The sequence below is a fragment of the Chaetodon auriga genome, chromosome 6 (genome assembly GCF_051107435.1).
Source record: "Chaetodon auriga isolate fChaAug3 chromosome 6, fChaAug3.hap1, whole genome shotgun sequence".
Lineage (NCBI taxonomy): Eukaryota > Metazoa > Chordata > Actinopteri > Chaetodontiformes > Chaetodontidae > Chaetodon > Chaetodon auriga.
This window is the reverse complement of record NC_135079.1, coordinates 14262374-14274456: the sequence shown is the minus strand read 5'-3', so window position 1 is coordinate 14274456 and position 12083 is coordinate 14262374.

Here is a 12083-nt window from a genome sequence, read left to right as displayed (position 1 = left end):
TCAATCATGGTTCTTGATGCCATTAACTCCTGTTCAGGTCTGTGAAAATGTGTTACTGTCTTTACAAAATCCACACTTCCTCTGCAATACGACCATCAGCTGTCACATAAGGAAAATATTATCCTGCTATCTCTTGCCAAAAAGGCTCTGACCTCATGCGGTAAGTTACCTTTAAGTGTTGGTATCAGAATTTACATGTTGCAGAAAATGTATGTGTTACATAAAGTTATCACATGCTTGTATTAAATCCTCTCCTAACCATGTGGTCCCTCTAAGTTTTCAAATAGTGAGTGCAAACTATATCTCTGTTTACGTCCTGAGACAAAAGAGCTCATGCATGTTTTATAATCACACCCTGGTTCAATTTGTCAGCGAGTGTTACTCTCACAACAGTGTGTTGGAGAGATGGACGGAAAGGCAGAGAGCTCTGTTCACACGTGGCTTATAATATTGCCCTTGAGTGGACAGAGATTATGAATGAGGTCTATTACCTAAACCATGTTTAGCCTTCAATAAATAAATATTTATAAGAATGTGTTTTATTAAAATTCGAGCGCCTGGAGACTCCCTGTGTGTGGGTCTGCCAGTATTTCAATTAACTGCATTAATGCATACAGACATTCATCCATCTCTGCTCCATGTGAGTAACATTATTTAAAGGGAATGTTGTGTCCAGTACGTCTCATAACAGCACACCCACAACTACAAGACTGAGTCCTGAAACTATCAGACGTTGAAAGAGGTAGAATCTTTCCAGTCATCAGGAGCGGATCACTGATCAGGAGGTGGGTGTCCAAGGTGGTCACATCACCACTGTAAAACACAGGAATGAAATATTGGTCACGTTCCAGATACTGTAGCGAAATATGAGCAAAATTTTGTCATTTTTGTGCAAATTAAAGTTTCCCATCTGGACTTCAAAGCCTCAGGCGTAGAATCGGATGTTCCACATTCAAATGTGATAGTTGCAAATCTAGAAATGGAAATTTCTGGTCTAGATGTGGGAGACAGAGACATTTTTTGCTCGTGATGTTGCACTCAGTTGCCAGTTTATTAGGCACACCTAGCCTAAAACTCACAACAGCCCCAGCTATAAATCCTACCTTTATGAAGGTGATAATGCTCGGTGTTATTTGAAACTGTTTCTGGGGCCTGTAGTTTGTGTTATTTCTAAACTGTGTTGTATTAAACTGAGGGGTGTCACATGGATAATCTAAAACATTCTGCAATTAAGTGTGTAACATCTGCTGTCCAATGTGCTGATCCAGGGACGACCAGGGTTGCAGAAGCTGTCCACATGACTTCCCTTTGTTCACACGCCAACAGAATTCTTTAAAAATGATGACATGCACTTTCAACTGGAATAACAGAATTCATCCTTTCAGACGCTTATTTTATGGCAGGAAACTTGGCAGGAACTTCCTGCTGTTCTTATTGATTGTCCTTTTTCTGACCAGCAATAGTGTTTGCTTTAATCTCACTCATCTCTGTGCTACCACCAATGTGTGGCCTAATCATTTGAACTTGCCACCTGATGTAGCAATTAGACCAAAAGTACACCTGGAAATCATCTTAACTACAGTTGCATGTAGTATTTAATTCTCCTTAATCAGGATAGATGCACAGCTTCCACAAGTGTACTTGTACTATATACTGGCCATTATTATATCCCTTGATGAAGCTTAGATGTTTCGTCACAGGTTTTCACCCCATCTGCTGCCACATAGCATTGTTTTATATAGGTGTGTTTTCACACTTTTGAGCTGATAAAGGTTGATCCAGCACCAGAACAGTGTCTGCTGTACTGGTTGAAATGACCAATCCAAAAACTGCTCATATCACTTAACAACCAATAAGATGCTCCTCATTATTGTCTCAATGCTACGCTTGAAATTGTCTTATGAAAAATATATTCACCAGGCTGGAAAGAGTACTGATGCAAGTCTGCTTTATGTGTATGAATATTTAAGAGGCCGTCACCCAAGGACAGCTGGGTTTCTCCTCTCTCGCTCTTTCTTTGAGGCTAGGTCTCTCTCTCTCTCTCTCTCTCTCTCTCTCTCTCTCTCTCTCCCCTCCTTTCTCTTTCTCATGTGAGGCCTATCACTTACGGTGTCTGCCTGTAACTTGAACTCTCATATTCAACCATCTGTAACACTCCAATAACCTTTACACTCTAGGCCACCGCTCTGTGATCGGATGAATTCATTAATTAATAGTGGTGAAGTGTAGGGCAAGTATATCAGCAACTGACCCTGAATCAGATGGTAACCAGAGTCCCTGTGGCCCAACCCCTGCCTCCAAAAGCACAACAGACCAGGGAGTACCTGGTCGAGTAATGAGACACCCCTCACTGACACGCTGCAACTCACACACACACACACACACACACACAAACCCTGAGACTCTCATACATGCATAGGTTGTCAGGGAGGCAGACAAGAGGCCATGAAGGGCTGAAGAAAGAGTGATCCTCTCCACTGAGGAGCCGCGTGGCTGGGAATCTATTTTCTGTGAGAGAAAGAGAGAAAGATGGTGACAGATCGACCTACTGACCGAGAGACAGTCGACACAGTCTGGGCGTCTGAGGTAAAGTCTGGGATAAACTGATGATCCAGTGACGTGGCCGCTGCTGGACAAGTGGACAACTAACACAGCGATGGCTTAACTAGAAGACGTGCTGAAATGGATGATGGAAGATATCTGTTGGCATGGATCAAACTGAATGTCTCCTCTGGATAATGAGATGCTTTTATTTCACATGTCACTTGACAGGTGTGGAAACAGTTGGCTCTGTCTTGCATTTGCCTTTATCCCACTCAAAGGAAATGATGTATATTCTTATGTACTCCTAACTGTCTAATGCACACACTGGGAAACCTGAGATCCACCTAATGTCAGTGCAACTGGGATTTATTTTACTCTCTCTTTTGGTCATTTCTGAATCCCCCAGCATGCATGGACTACCTTGTTCCTCTTTGGGCCACTGCTTTGGTAATCCATCTGATGTCAGCACTGATCCAGCACCGGCTCAGGAGCCAAGCAACTCCAGAAGAAGCAGAAACCAGGGCCTTCCTGCAGCTAACCCAGTTACATCACAGCCAGAAGCTCTGCCAAGCAGCCCACAGGCACAGCAGCACACACAGGCTCAGAGGACTGTCAGCTGTATCTCCACCCACTCCACCAGAACCAGAACAGTAAATGGTACCAACTCAAACTCTATCTGCCACCTGCAGGACCCAGAGGACAACCCATGCTTTGAGTCACCTCCATCCTGCCGTAGCCTCTCCCAGAGCTCAGAGGATGATGAGCTGGAGTTTGACTGTAGCCCGGAGCTGCAGCTGAAATATCCACAGATCCCCAGACCCTCCATTATTATCAGACAGCCTAAGGTAAGAAGGCTGGGCTCAGTAAGTGGAAAGTACAATTGCTTATGATTAGTGCAATATGAGGTATTTCTACTTTCCCTGAGCGTTTCTTTTTCTTGATACTTTATAGTTCCAGCCCATCACAATTCAGACGGAAATATTGTACTTTTTACTCTGCATTTACTTCAGAGAAACATTTATGTCAGCTTACAACATATAGGGTGTTATCACAGTTTAAGATACACAGCAGTTGTATGAATTAAAATTAGCTCCATCTTGACCAACTAAAACATTAAAGTATAGTCTAACATTTACATTTAGACATTATTATGCTTATGCATTTATGCGCTGATATAATTATATTTAATTACATTTTCTGATAATATTTTTTCACAGCAATCATTTTAACAAGAAACAAATAATGATGGAGTAAAGTTTTATTTTATGGATGTGTGCTGTATATTTTCACCTCAGCTCCTGCAGTTGATTGTATATTTAATGTAATGCATTATATCACCACAAGGGGGATGTAAAACCCAAATTAATTTATTCATACAGTGAGAAGGGGGTGTAAGTGGATGCTGATCCCCCTCTTCTGATATTCACTTCATTCATTTCTTGTCAGAATACTACAGAATCTTCTCATCAATGAGATGTAAGGCTCTGAAACTCAAAACACACATGCACACTTTGCGGTCAGAGTATTCAGTGACTGTAGATAGGATGTCAGTGAAATGTGTCCTGAGCTCCTGTTCAACATGATCTGTGTCCCCTGATCTCTTTAAACACACGTCTGCCTGTGGCGGTGTGTGTGTGTGTGTGTGTGTGTGTGTGTGTGTGTGTGTGTGTGTGTGTGTGTGTGTGTGTGCTTGTACATGTCTATTAGTGTGAGTGCTGTCGCTGGCCAAACAGTCTTTCTGCACAAGAGTTCTCCCTTATTCCAAGAGGAGGATGGCACGCCACGTGAAGCCGTGTCTGCAGGCTCTGATCAATAATGCTGATCAGCAGTGGAAACTCTGGAAGAATGTGAGGGGGAGGGGTGGGTTTTAATAGGAATCCTGGAATTTACACTGTTGATTACTTCATCCAAGGCGAGACATCTCATCAGCAGATGTTTAGACAGCTGTTGGGTTTGATTGTTTTTGGCCTGAGGATTGTCAGTTTCAGTACGGTGTGAGTGAAGCAATGTGCCATGAAAGAATTAAACACATGGTTGATTTATTGTGGATACAAGCTTTGGCATGAAAAATTTAAATTCACTGTCCAATTGAAACATTGAGCCAACTTTATTACTCAAGAATTTAGATAAAAGCTCCCTTTAACTACCTTGTACCAGCCTCCCAATAAAACTGCAGCAAACAGTACAAGACATGTTTGTAGTGGACACCCCCAGAGGTTATAAGGCTTGTGAATGTATACAACTGTGCCCTCCCCCAACATAGCCTTTATTGTTCTGTCAGGGTGAATTACAAAACCTTATTTTTAAGCATATGTTTTGCAATTTCTGTTCTGGAGCAAGAAAGAGGTTTCCCAATGTTTACTTTAGCAAGGTAAAAATGAAATCATGTGTCACACCCAGGCTTGCTTCAATATTAAACTGTGATCTTCAGAGCGGATCAGAAAAAGGCAGATTGATCCACTGGAGCGCAGGCATAATCTGAGCATGTGCGTCAACCCTTGTGCCGCCCCACCTCCTTATCAGCTGACCTCTCACAAATCACAGCCAAAAGCCTTTGTGATTCCTGCCCTCAAGGCACAAATTAATGTCCCTTCTGTTGTAGAGCTCAAGGGACTCGATGTGGAGATGCTAGAAATTAATGACAGGCATAATGCTGTAAAAAAAAAAAAAAAAAGACTGTATAGTGTACCCAGGAAGAGGAATGAGTAGGAGTGTATGAGCATGACGAACAGACGGTGACTTTTGAGTTATTATGTGCCAGTTCAGTCTGTCATTCCACAGTGTCTAATTCGCCTGACTGAATCATCAGTGTCACTGTTAAGATATCCACTGTAACAGATTTAGCTTTGATCTCCAGCGCCCTGAAACTTTATCTTTGTGTGTGCATGTGTGTGTGTTTGCGTGTGTGTGTCCATGTCAGTGTGATAATACAGTTGCTGCATTTATCTCTGACCTCTCCCTTAAAGGTGGTCATGTTTATGGCACACAAGAGCAGGAACTACTGTCATATCTGAGCATTAAGCACATGACTCACACACACACACACACACACACACACACACACACACACACACACACACGCGCGCGCGCGCACACACACACACACACACACACACACACACCACAATAGTTATACTGTTCTTAAAACAATCTTCAGCTACAAACAATCAATACAAATTCTTCAGAATCTCTCTCTCTCTCTCTCTCTCTCTCTCTCTCTCTCTCTCTCTCTCTCTCTGTCTTGCACACACACACAAACATGAGCCACACAAAGAAGTAAAAGATTACTGTTATTAAGCAAATGGAGGGTTTGGTTTGGACAACAGAGAGCAAAGAATGAACATTCGCCTGTCGAGCAATCACTGTCAGCCATCTGAGCTGTACTTTACATGTTCTGATATCTGACAGTAATTTCTCATTATTTGCATTTTTGTGATAACTCCTGAATTCCAGCCCCTTGGTTGTAAATGTTCTTGACCATCTATGGTAATATTATGACAGTATTTGCATGTTAATCAGAATCAGAATCTAGGTAGTTTTTCACACAAGACGGATTTGCCTTGGTATTTTGGTCCGTGACCATAACAAAAGATTTTAAAAAGCAAGTTCTGCAGAAGTCAAGAAACATAAATGCAAAATAGAAACTCTGACAATGAAAATATGAAAACATGGCTGTCGGCCTGTGAGTAACCACATACGCTGAAGACCTGTGAATTAATCACCGGTGTTACCAAACATGGCTTTTCTTTCCAAATGTAATTTCATTGTGTTTTTTGTCTAAAATTACACATTGCACTAAGATCTCGGTCTCACTTTTTTATTGCCTGATAATTATACCTTATTCAGCCTCATGGAGGAATGCACTCATTGACGTGCGACCGGTGATCGCCTTTAGATTAATGTGTTTGTTACTCAGTGATGACCTTACAGTGACTGACAGCATCCCTTTCTTTGCGTTCCCCTCCCACACGCTCCCCTCAGGAATCAGAATTCCAGGAAACGGCGTCTGACAGGTCGGACAGTAGGGAGACAGAGGATGGAGGGTTATCAGGTACGGAAAACAACACAAGCTTCCTCCTCTTTATCTCCACTCCCTCCTTCCTCTCCAGCTCCTCCACGCTGGAGCTGTTGGGCCCACAGTTGAAAACAGAGACAAAGTTCTGGCTGGAGAACTTTGATTTTTATGTGGGGAGGAACATTCTTGTTAGAGGAACTGCTCCGTGTGTGAGGGAAGGCTCGGGTTCACACAGTTCTTAGGGAGATTTATCTTTGTCTGTAGTAAATATGATCCAGAGGAAAGGACGGACATAATGTGCGTGTGTGTGTGTGTTTCTTTGTGTGTGTGTGTTCACTCACCTTGTGGGGATGTCTGGGAGGAGCTGTGTGCTGGCGGTTACCTTGGCAATGAGTCTTGGGGCAAAGCACTGGGAGGGGTGGAGGACGATAAATGGGTAAAAGGATGGAGTTGAGTGGCTGATTAATAATGTGATTGTTTGTGTCAACATGTGTAGCCAAAATGGAAGTGTGAGTTTGGGTGTAGTTGTGTGTGCCCGTAGGCGTACAGGAGAGGGTGTGTAACAAAGCCTCGGTATGCACAAACCAAGGCTGCCCCATCTGCACTCAATCTCTCCGTCTTTTGTTTTTGAACCCCATCTGATAACATTACAAAGAATGGATTTTGGGGGTGGGGGTTGGGAGATAAATCCATCTCACCATATAATGCAGTCCGGCACAAAATACTATAAACTAGAGCCTCAAAAATTGCAATATGAGTGAATCTGGCAACGCAATTCAAATTTTGGAAGTTTTACAAAAATGAAATATATTGTATGTAACATCCCATGCTTTTCATGAGGTATATATATCACAAGTGTTTAAGGTACTGAAAGGAGGCACTCCTTTGGAACAACAGGCAAGATAGGTTAACCAAACACTGGCATTAGTGCTTGACCAGCCCAGTTTCGATGCTTTTAAAGGATTAACATCTTTAACTATGCCTCTGTGCCACAAGCACATGCACACACACTCAAAAAGAAAACAAGAGAACATCTGTTACAGTACATGTGGTTCTGTACGAGTTGTTATACCAACACAAAGAGCAGTGTAAGCCTGACAACTGAGCTCTCTTCATTCCAATGAGAGACATTTAAACAACACAAGCACACTGTTTTTGTGGGAGAGATTATGATGCACCAGGGGGTACTGTAAGTACAGAACCTCCTCTGTCTCTGACACACACACACACACACACACACACACACGCACGCACACACACACGCACACACAATTGTCACACTGACCTTGATTTCCTGTGGTCACGGTGTGTGCGTGTCGTTGGAAGGGCCTTCCTGCTCTCTGTGTTGGAAATCCTGCTTATTCAGCTTATTCACACAAACAAGCAGACAGACAGACAAGTGGATGGACAGAGGGAGGGACTGATACATGCTTCTCTATTGTGCTGCCTGTCTCTCCTGTGAGTGTTTACCCAGGCCACCCCACCTTCCATATTCCACCTTAGTTCTTTGTGCCTTCCTTGTTTCCGCAGGGTTTATGATTAACTAATATGAATGCCATTCAAAAATCCACATGATCTGTTGGCATTTGTTCGGCATTTGATTTAACTGTGTTTGTACTGTATGTGGTCACATGCCTAGGTATAAAAACAGCCTTTTATTCCTGTATTTGCCTGTACAAAGACAAAAAACAAAAAAAGGGTTCCTAATAGTTTGAATATGTGTGGTGTATCAGTTGTAGTCCAGCAGAGATTTACATCCAGACACACATAAATTTACCGTGTCTGTGGTCTGTGTCATAAAATAGACATGGTAAGTTGTGGGCACTTTTGTCCAACTCTGTGGATATTTCAGCCTCACTGTTCTGTAACAGAGCCATCTGCTCTCATTCCTGTTGGCAGTCATTAGACTAAGTGGAAAGGCTCTGTATAGTAAAGCTCAATAAATCTGGGTGGCTTGACCAGTAATAACAGCCTCAGTAGCACCATCCAAGGGCTGCAGTTAAATTACTGTATCTGGATCTCTTTTTTTTTTTGCATGTGCTCACATGCATGACATTCAAACACAGGCGCACACGCAAGCATGCAAATGCAGGAAATGCCGTGCAGCATGTCATTTTCTCATCTGCTACACTTGAGTGCATAATTTTTAATATGAATTTGCATTAAATTTGTGGTCACCTTATAGGGATGGTTGGAATGCGTGCTAACAGACAAGAGTAAAAAAAATCAAATGAATGATAAGTAAGAATAAAACTAGGGATGAAAACCTTTCGAATGTCAGCTCTGAATACTAAGTAAACTAGAATGGATCACAGAGGCAGCCCTGAAAAAGAGATTTATTTGTCATAAGAATTATTGTTGCTCCAGACTGCATTTTACATCTCTCTGCTACATATTCATGACAAGGGAAATGTTGGATTGGTACACCTAGATAGGGAATACAGGCAAGAAAATAGTGAATCAAAGCATGACAGTGCATCAGCTGATAAAAAGCAGACAAAGGAAGAGTTTGAGAGGGTTATGAAGGTGGGAACAAGGATCATTTCACAAGTGCACTGAGAGGCTGACGTAGCACTGACCTCATAAACCTCATTCAGCCAGGCACCACACTGCATGTGTTTGGATGTATGTGTGTGCTTCTGTGCCTTTGAGTGTGTGCATGTCGTGCGTGAGCATCTGTACAGAAAGGGACACTGCGGTGTGAGTCATCCACCAGTGATTGAATTAGCTGAACTTTGGCTGAACACTCACAGGGAAAAGCTGAATGCATTATGTTACCCAAAGAACTGGTGAGCACATCTCAGAGACAGACAGGCTGACAGTGAGGAGTGTCGCCCAGATTTTATTAAAAAAATCACCCCGCATTATTAAAGCTGCACAAAATGCTTCCACGCACCCTTTTTGTAATGGGCACACATGTGTGCGAGCACAGAAATACACAAGTCAGAAAGTTGCTTACAGTGACCTAATTGGCAATTTCGTACCAAACATGTCATAAATGTGGGATATTACTTCAGCACAGAGTTTTATCTTGTGGTTTTTCCACCAGTGCAGCGAGGTTTACTGTATGCCCTAAACTGTTCCTGGGTCAGACATGAGGGAGAAAGCAGAGTGGAAAGAATGCATTAAGTCTGTTTGGGACGAGTGAGAAAGAGAGGAAAATGGTGGCCTGATGTTAAAAGAGAAAGACTGACGATTTCAACAAGTATCTCAAATTTAACCAAGGGCTCTTGATCACACACTGCTTCAGCACAGAATGGGTGTACCGCTGGTGTAAACCCCCAGACATTCACAACTAGGTCACACACATGGGGGTGGTGATATGTAGACTACAATTACATGCAATTATTTACCATCTACTCTTTTCGTGTACTGCTGTGATGTTAAGTATAGCTTTACATTCTCCACAACAGCAGTGAATAAATTACTTTGTTGTTGTGCTTTTCAAGTCACATTTTGTGCCAATTTACTTCACCGTCATGCTACAAACCTGCACAAAAAATGAGCAGAAAAATTGGACTTTGTGTCTGAGTATACATCTCATGAGCAGGATACTCTTTTCCAGAGAAGAATAATCCTCAAATGCCAAAAAAGATTCATTATTATCAGTTTTAAGACCTGCCTTCACTTACAGGAAGACCTATGTGTCACCATGGTTTTCAGATAACCGCCACATCCTGTTTAATGTGGAGGCCCTTGGAGGACTGACAAAGAAAAAAACAAGCAGCCTCACATGCAAACCTACATACACACACACGAACTGTGGGAAACCCTGGGGCGATAACAGAAACATCTTTCCTACAGTCTTCAGATACTAGCAGTGTGAGACAGAGAGGAGGAGGCAGTAAAGCTGTCCAGTTCAAGGCAGTGACAGTGAGTGAGGAAACCCCCCACACACACCACCACCACCCCATCTACATGCAGGAAGAGGCAACAACATGACCTTCAGTGTCCAAACCTGCCTGCATCACCCAATCAGCCTTTATTTACAGTAAAGGATATATTCAGTCAACACAGGTCAGTCACACTGAGCTGTCATCACATTGTGGACATGCATAACAAAAACTGTCAGTGATCACCGTAAAGAGTACAGTGGGTTTATGTGGGTCTTTTCTGGAGCAGTAAAAAGGGGTTTTCACTTTTCCAAACCACTGGGCGTGTCTCTGCAGCGTAACTGTCCCACTGAAACTCTTCATCTCAGTTGTGGTTTTGAAGAAGAACTACGAAACTCTGGTTCTCTGAAACCAGGCGGAAACCACTGACAGATGCCACATCTGTGCCGAACTGTGCCCGATGTCATGGCAGCGAGGAAGTGCTTTCTTCCTATAGAGGCTCAGGTTTTAAATTTAATATGATCTGAGTTGAAATAACAGTGAAAGTGTTTATTTTAGTCTGACAAGCCTGTCTATCACAAGCAGATGAGGTAATGACAGACCAATGCCACTGTCATGGACAAACAGGACTATTTCATAACAGTAACTTCCTGGTGTTGCCAGTGGTTGCCTAGCAATTGGTATTAGCAATTAGCCTAGAAATGGTCAAAAACATAATCCCTCTTAAAATGACAAAATTGATGTTTTTACACATTTTGTAAGGATTGAAAAAACAAGATGTGGCAAGCTAATTAGCGAGCTATAGAGGTGCTGGTAAGCAGGGTTTGTCACCTTTGGACAGAACCAGGCTAGCTGTTTCTACCTGTTACCAGTCTTTACGCTAAGCTAAGCTAAGCTAAGCTAACTGACTGCTGGCTCTAGTTACATATTTGCCGTAGAGACATGAGAGTATCAGTCTTCTCTGTGAATAAAGTGAATAAGCATATTTCCCAAAATGTCGAACTATTTATTCAAGCTGTAGACATGTGAAATAGTGTGGTGAGGTTGGCTTGCACGACTTGCGCAATCGCTGTTGCTCTGACATTCGATTTCTCATTCAGCTTCTACTTTACAGTGCGCACACATCTGTTTCCTGCATGGTGGGAGCTCTGAGCATGGTGGTCTCTGGAGGGAGTGTCCTCTCTGTCAGAGGCGACCCCTCTAATGACTCATCCTATTGTTCAGCTCAACACTTTGAGTCACCCCCCTCCTAAATTATGAGAAGGTCCTTAGGAATGCTTTACTTCTCTGACGTCCCCATTTCCCACATGTTTAGATTTCAAATATGACCCTTGGGCTGTTTTCTGTTCTTTCTGTCATTTCCAGTAAGCCTGCTCTGGCTGTTGTGCAGCAATCAAATCAATGAGATATAGTCAAGAAGAATATACGCCCCATGAAATTAGAAGGGCACCCTGAAACTAGGGGTTTCAGTGAGCCGACTTAACAGAAGGATGGTGGATAAGCAGATCCACTGACCCTTCATCAGTAAGCTGATTACTCTTTATCACAAGGAATGCTCAGGATATTCAGTCAGCGACAATAACAAACAGCAGACTGATCTATTGTAATCAGAGTGTTGAATGATAAAAAGTTTGACCAGAGGGAATAATGAAAACTTCACACAGAAGTTCTTAAAGAAAGCAAAACATCTA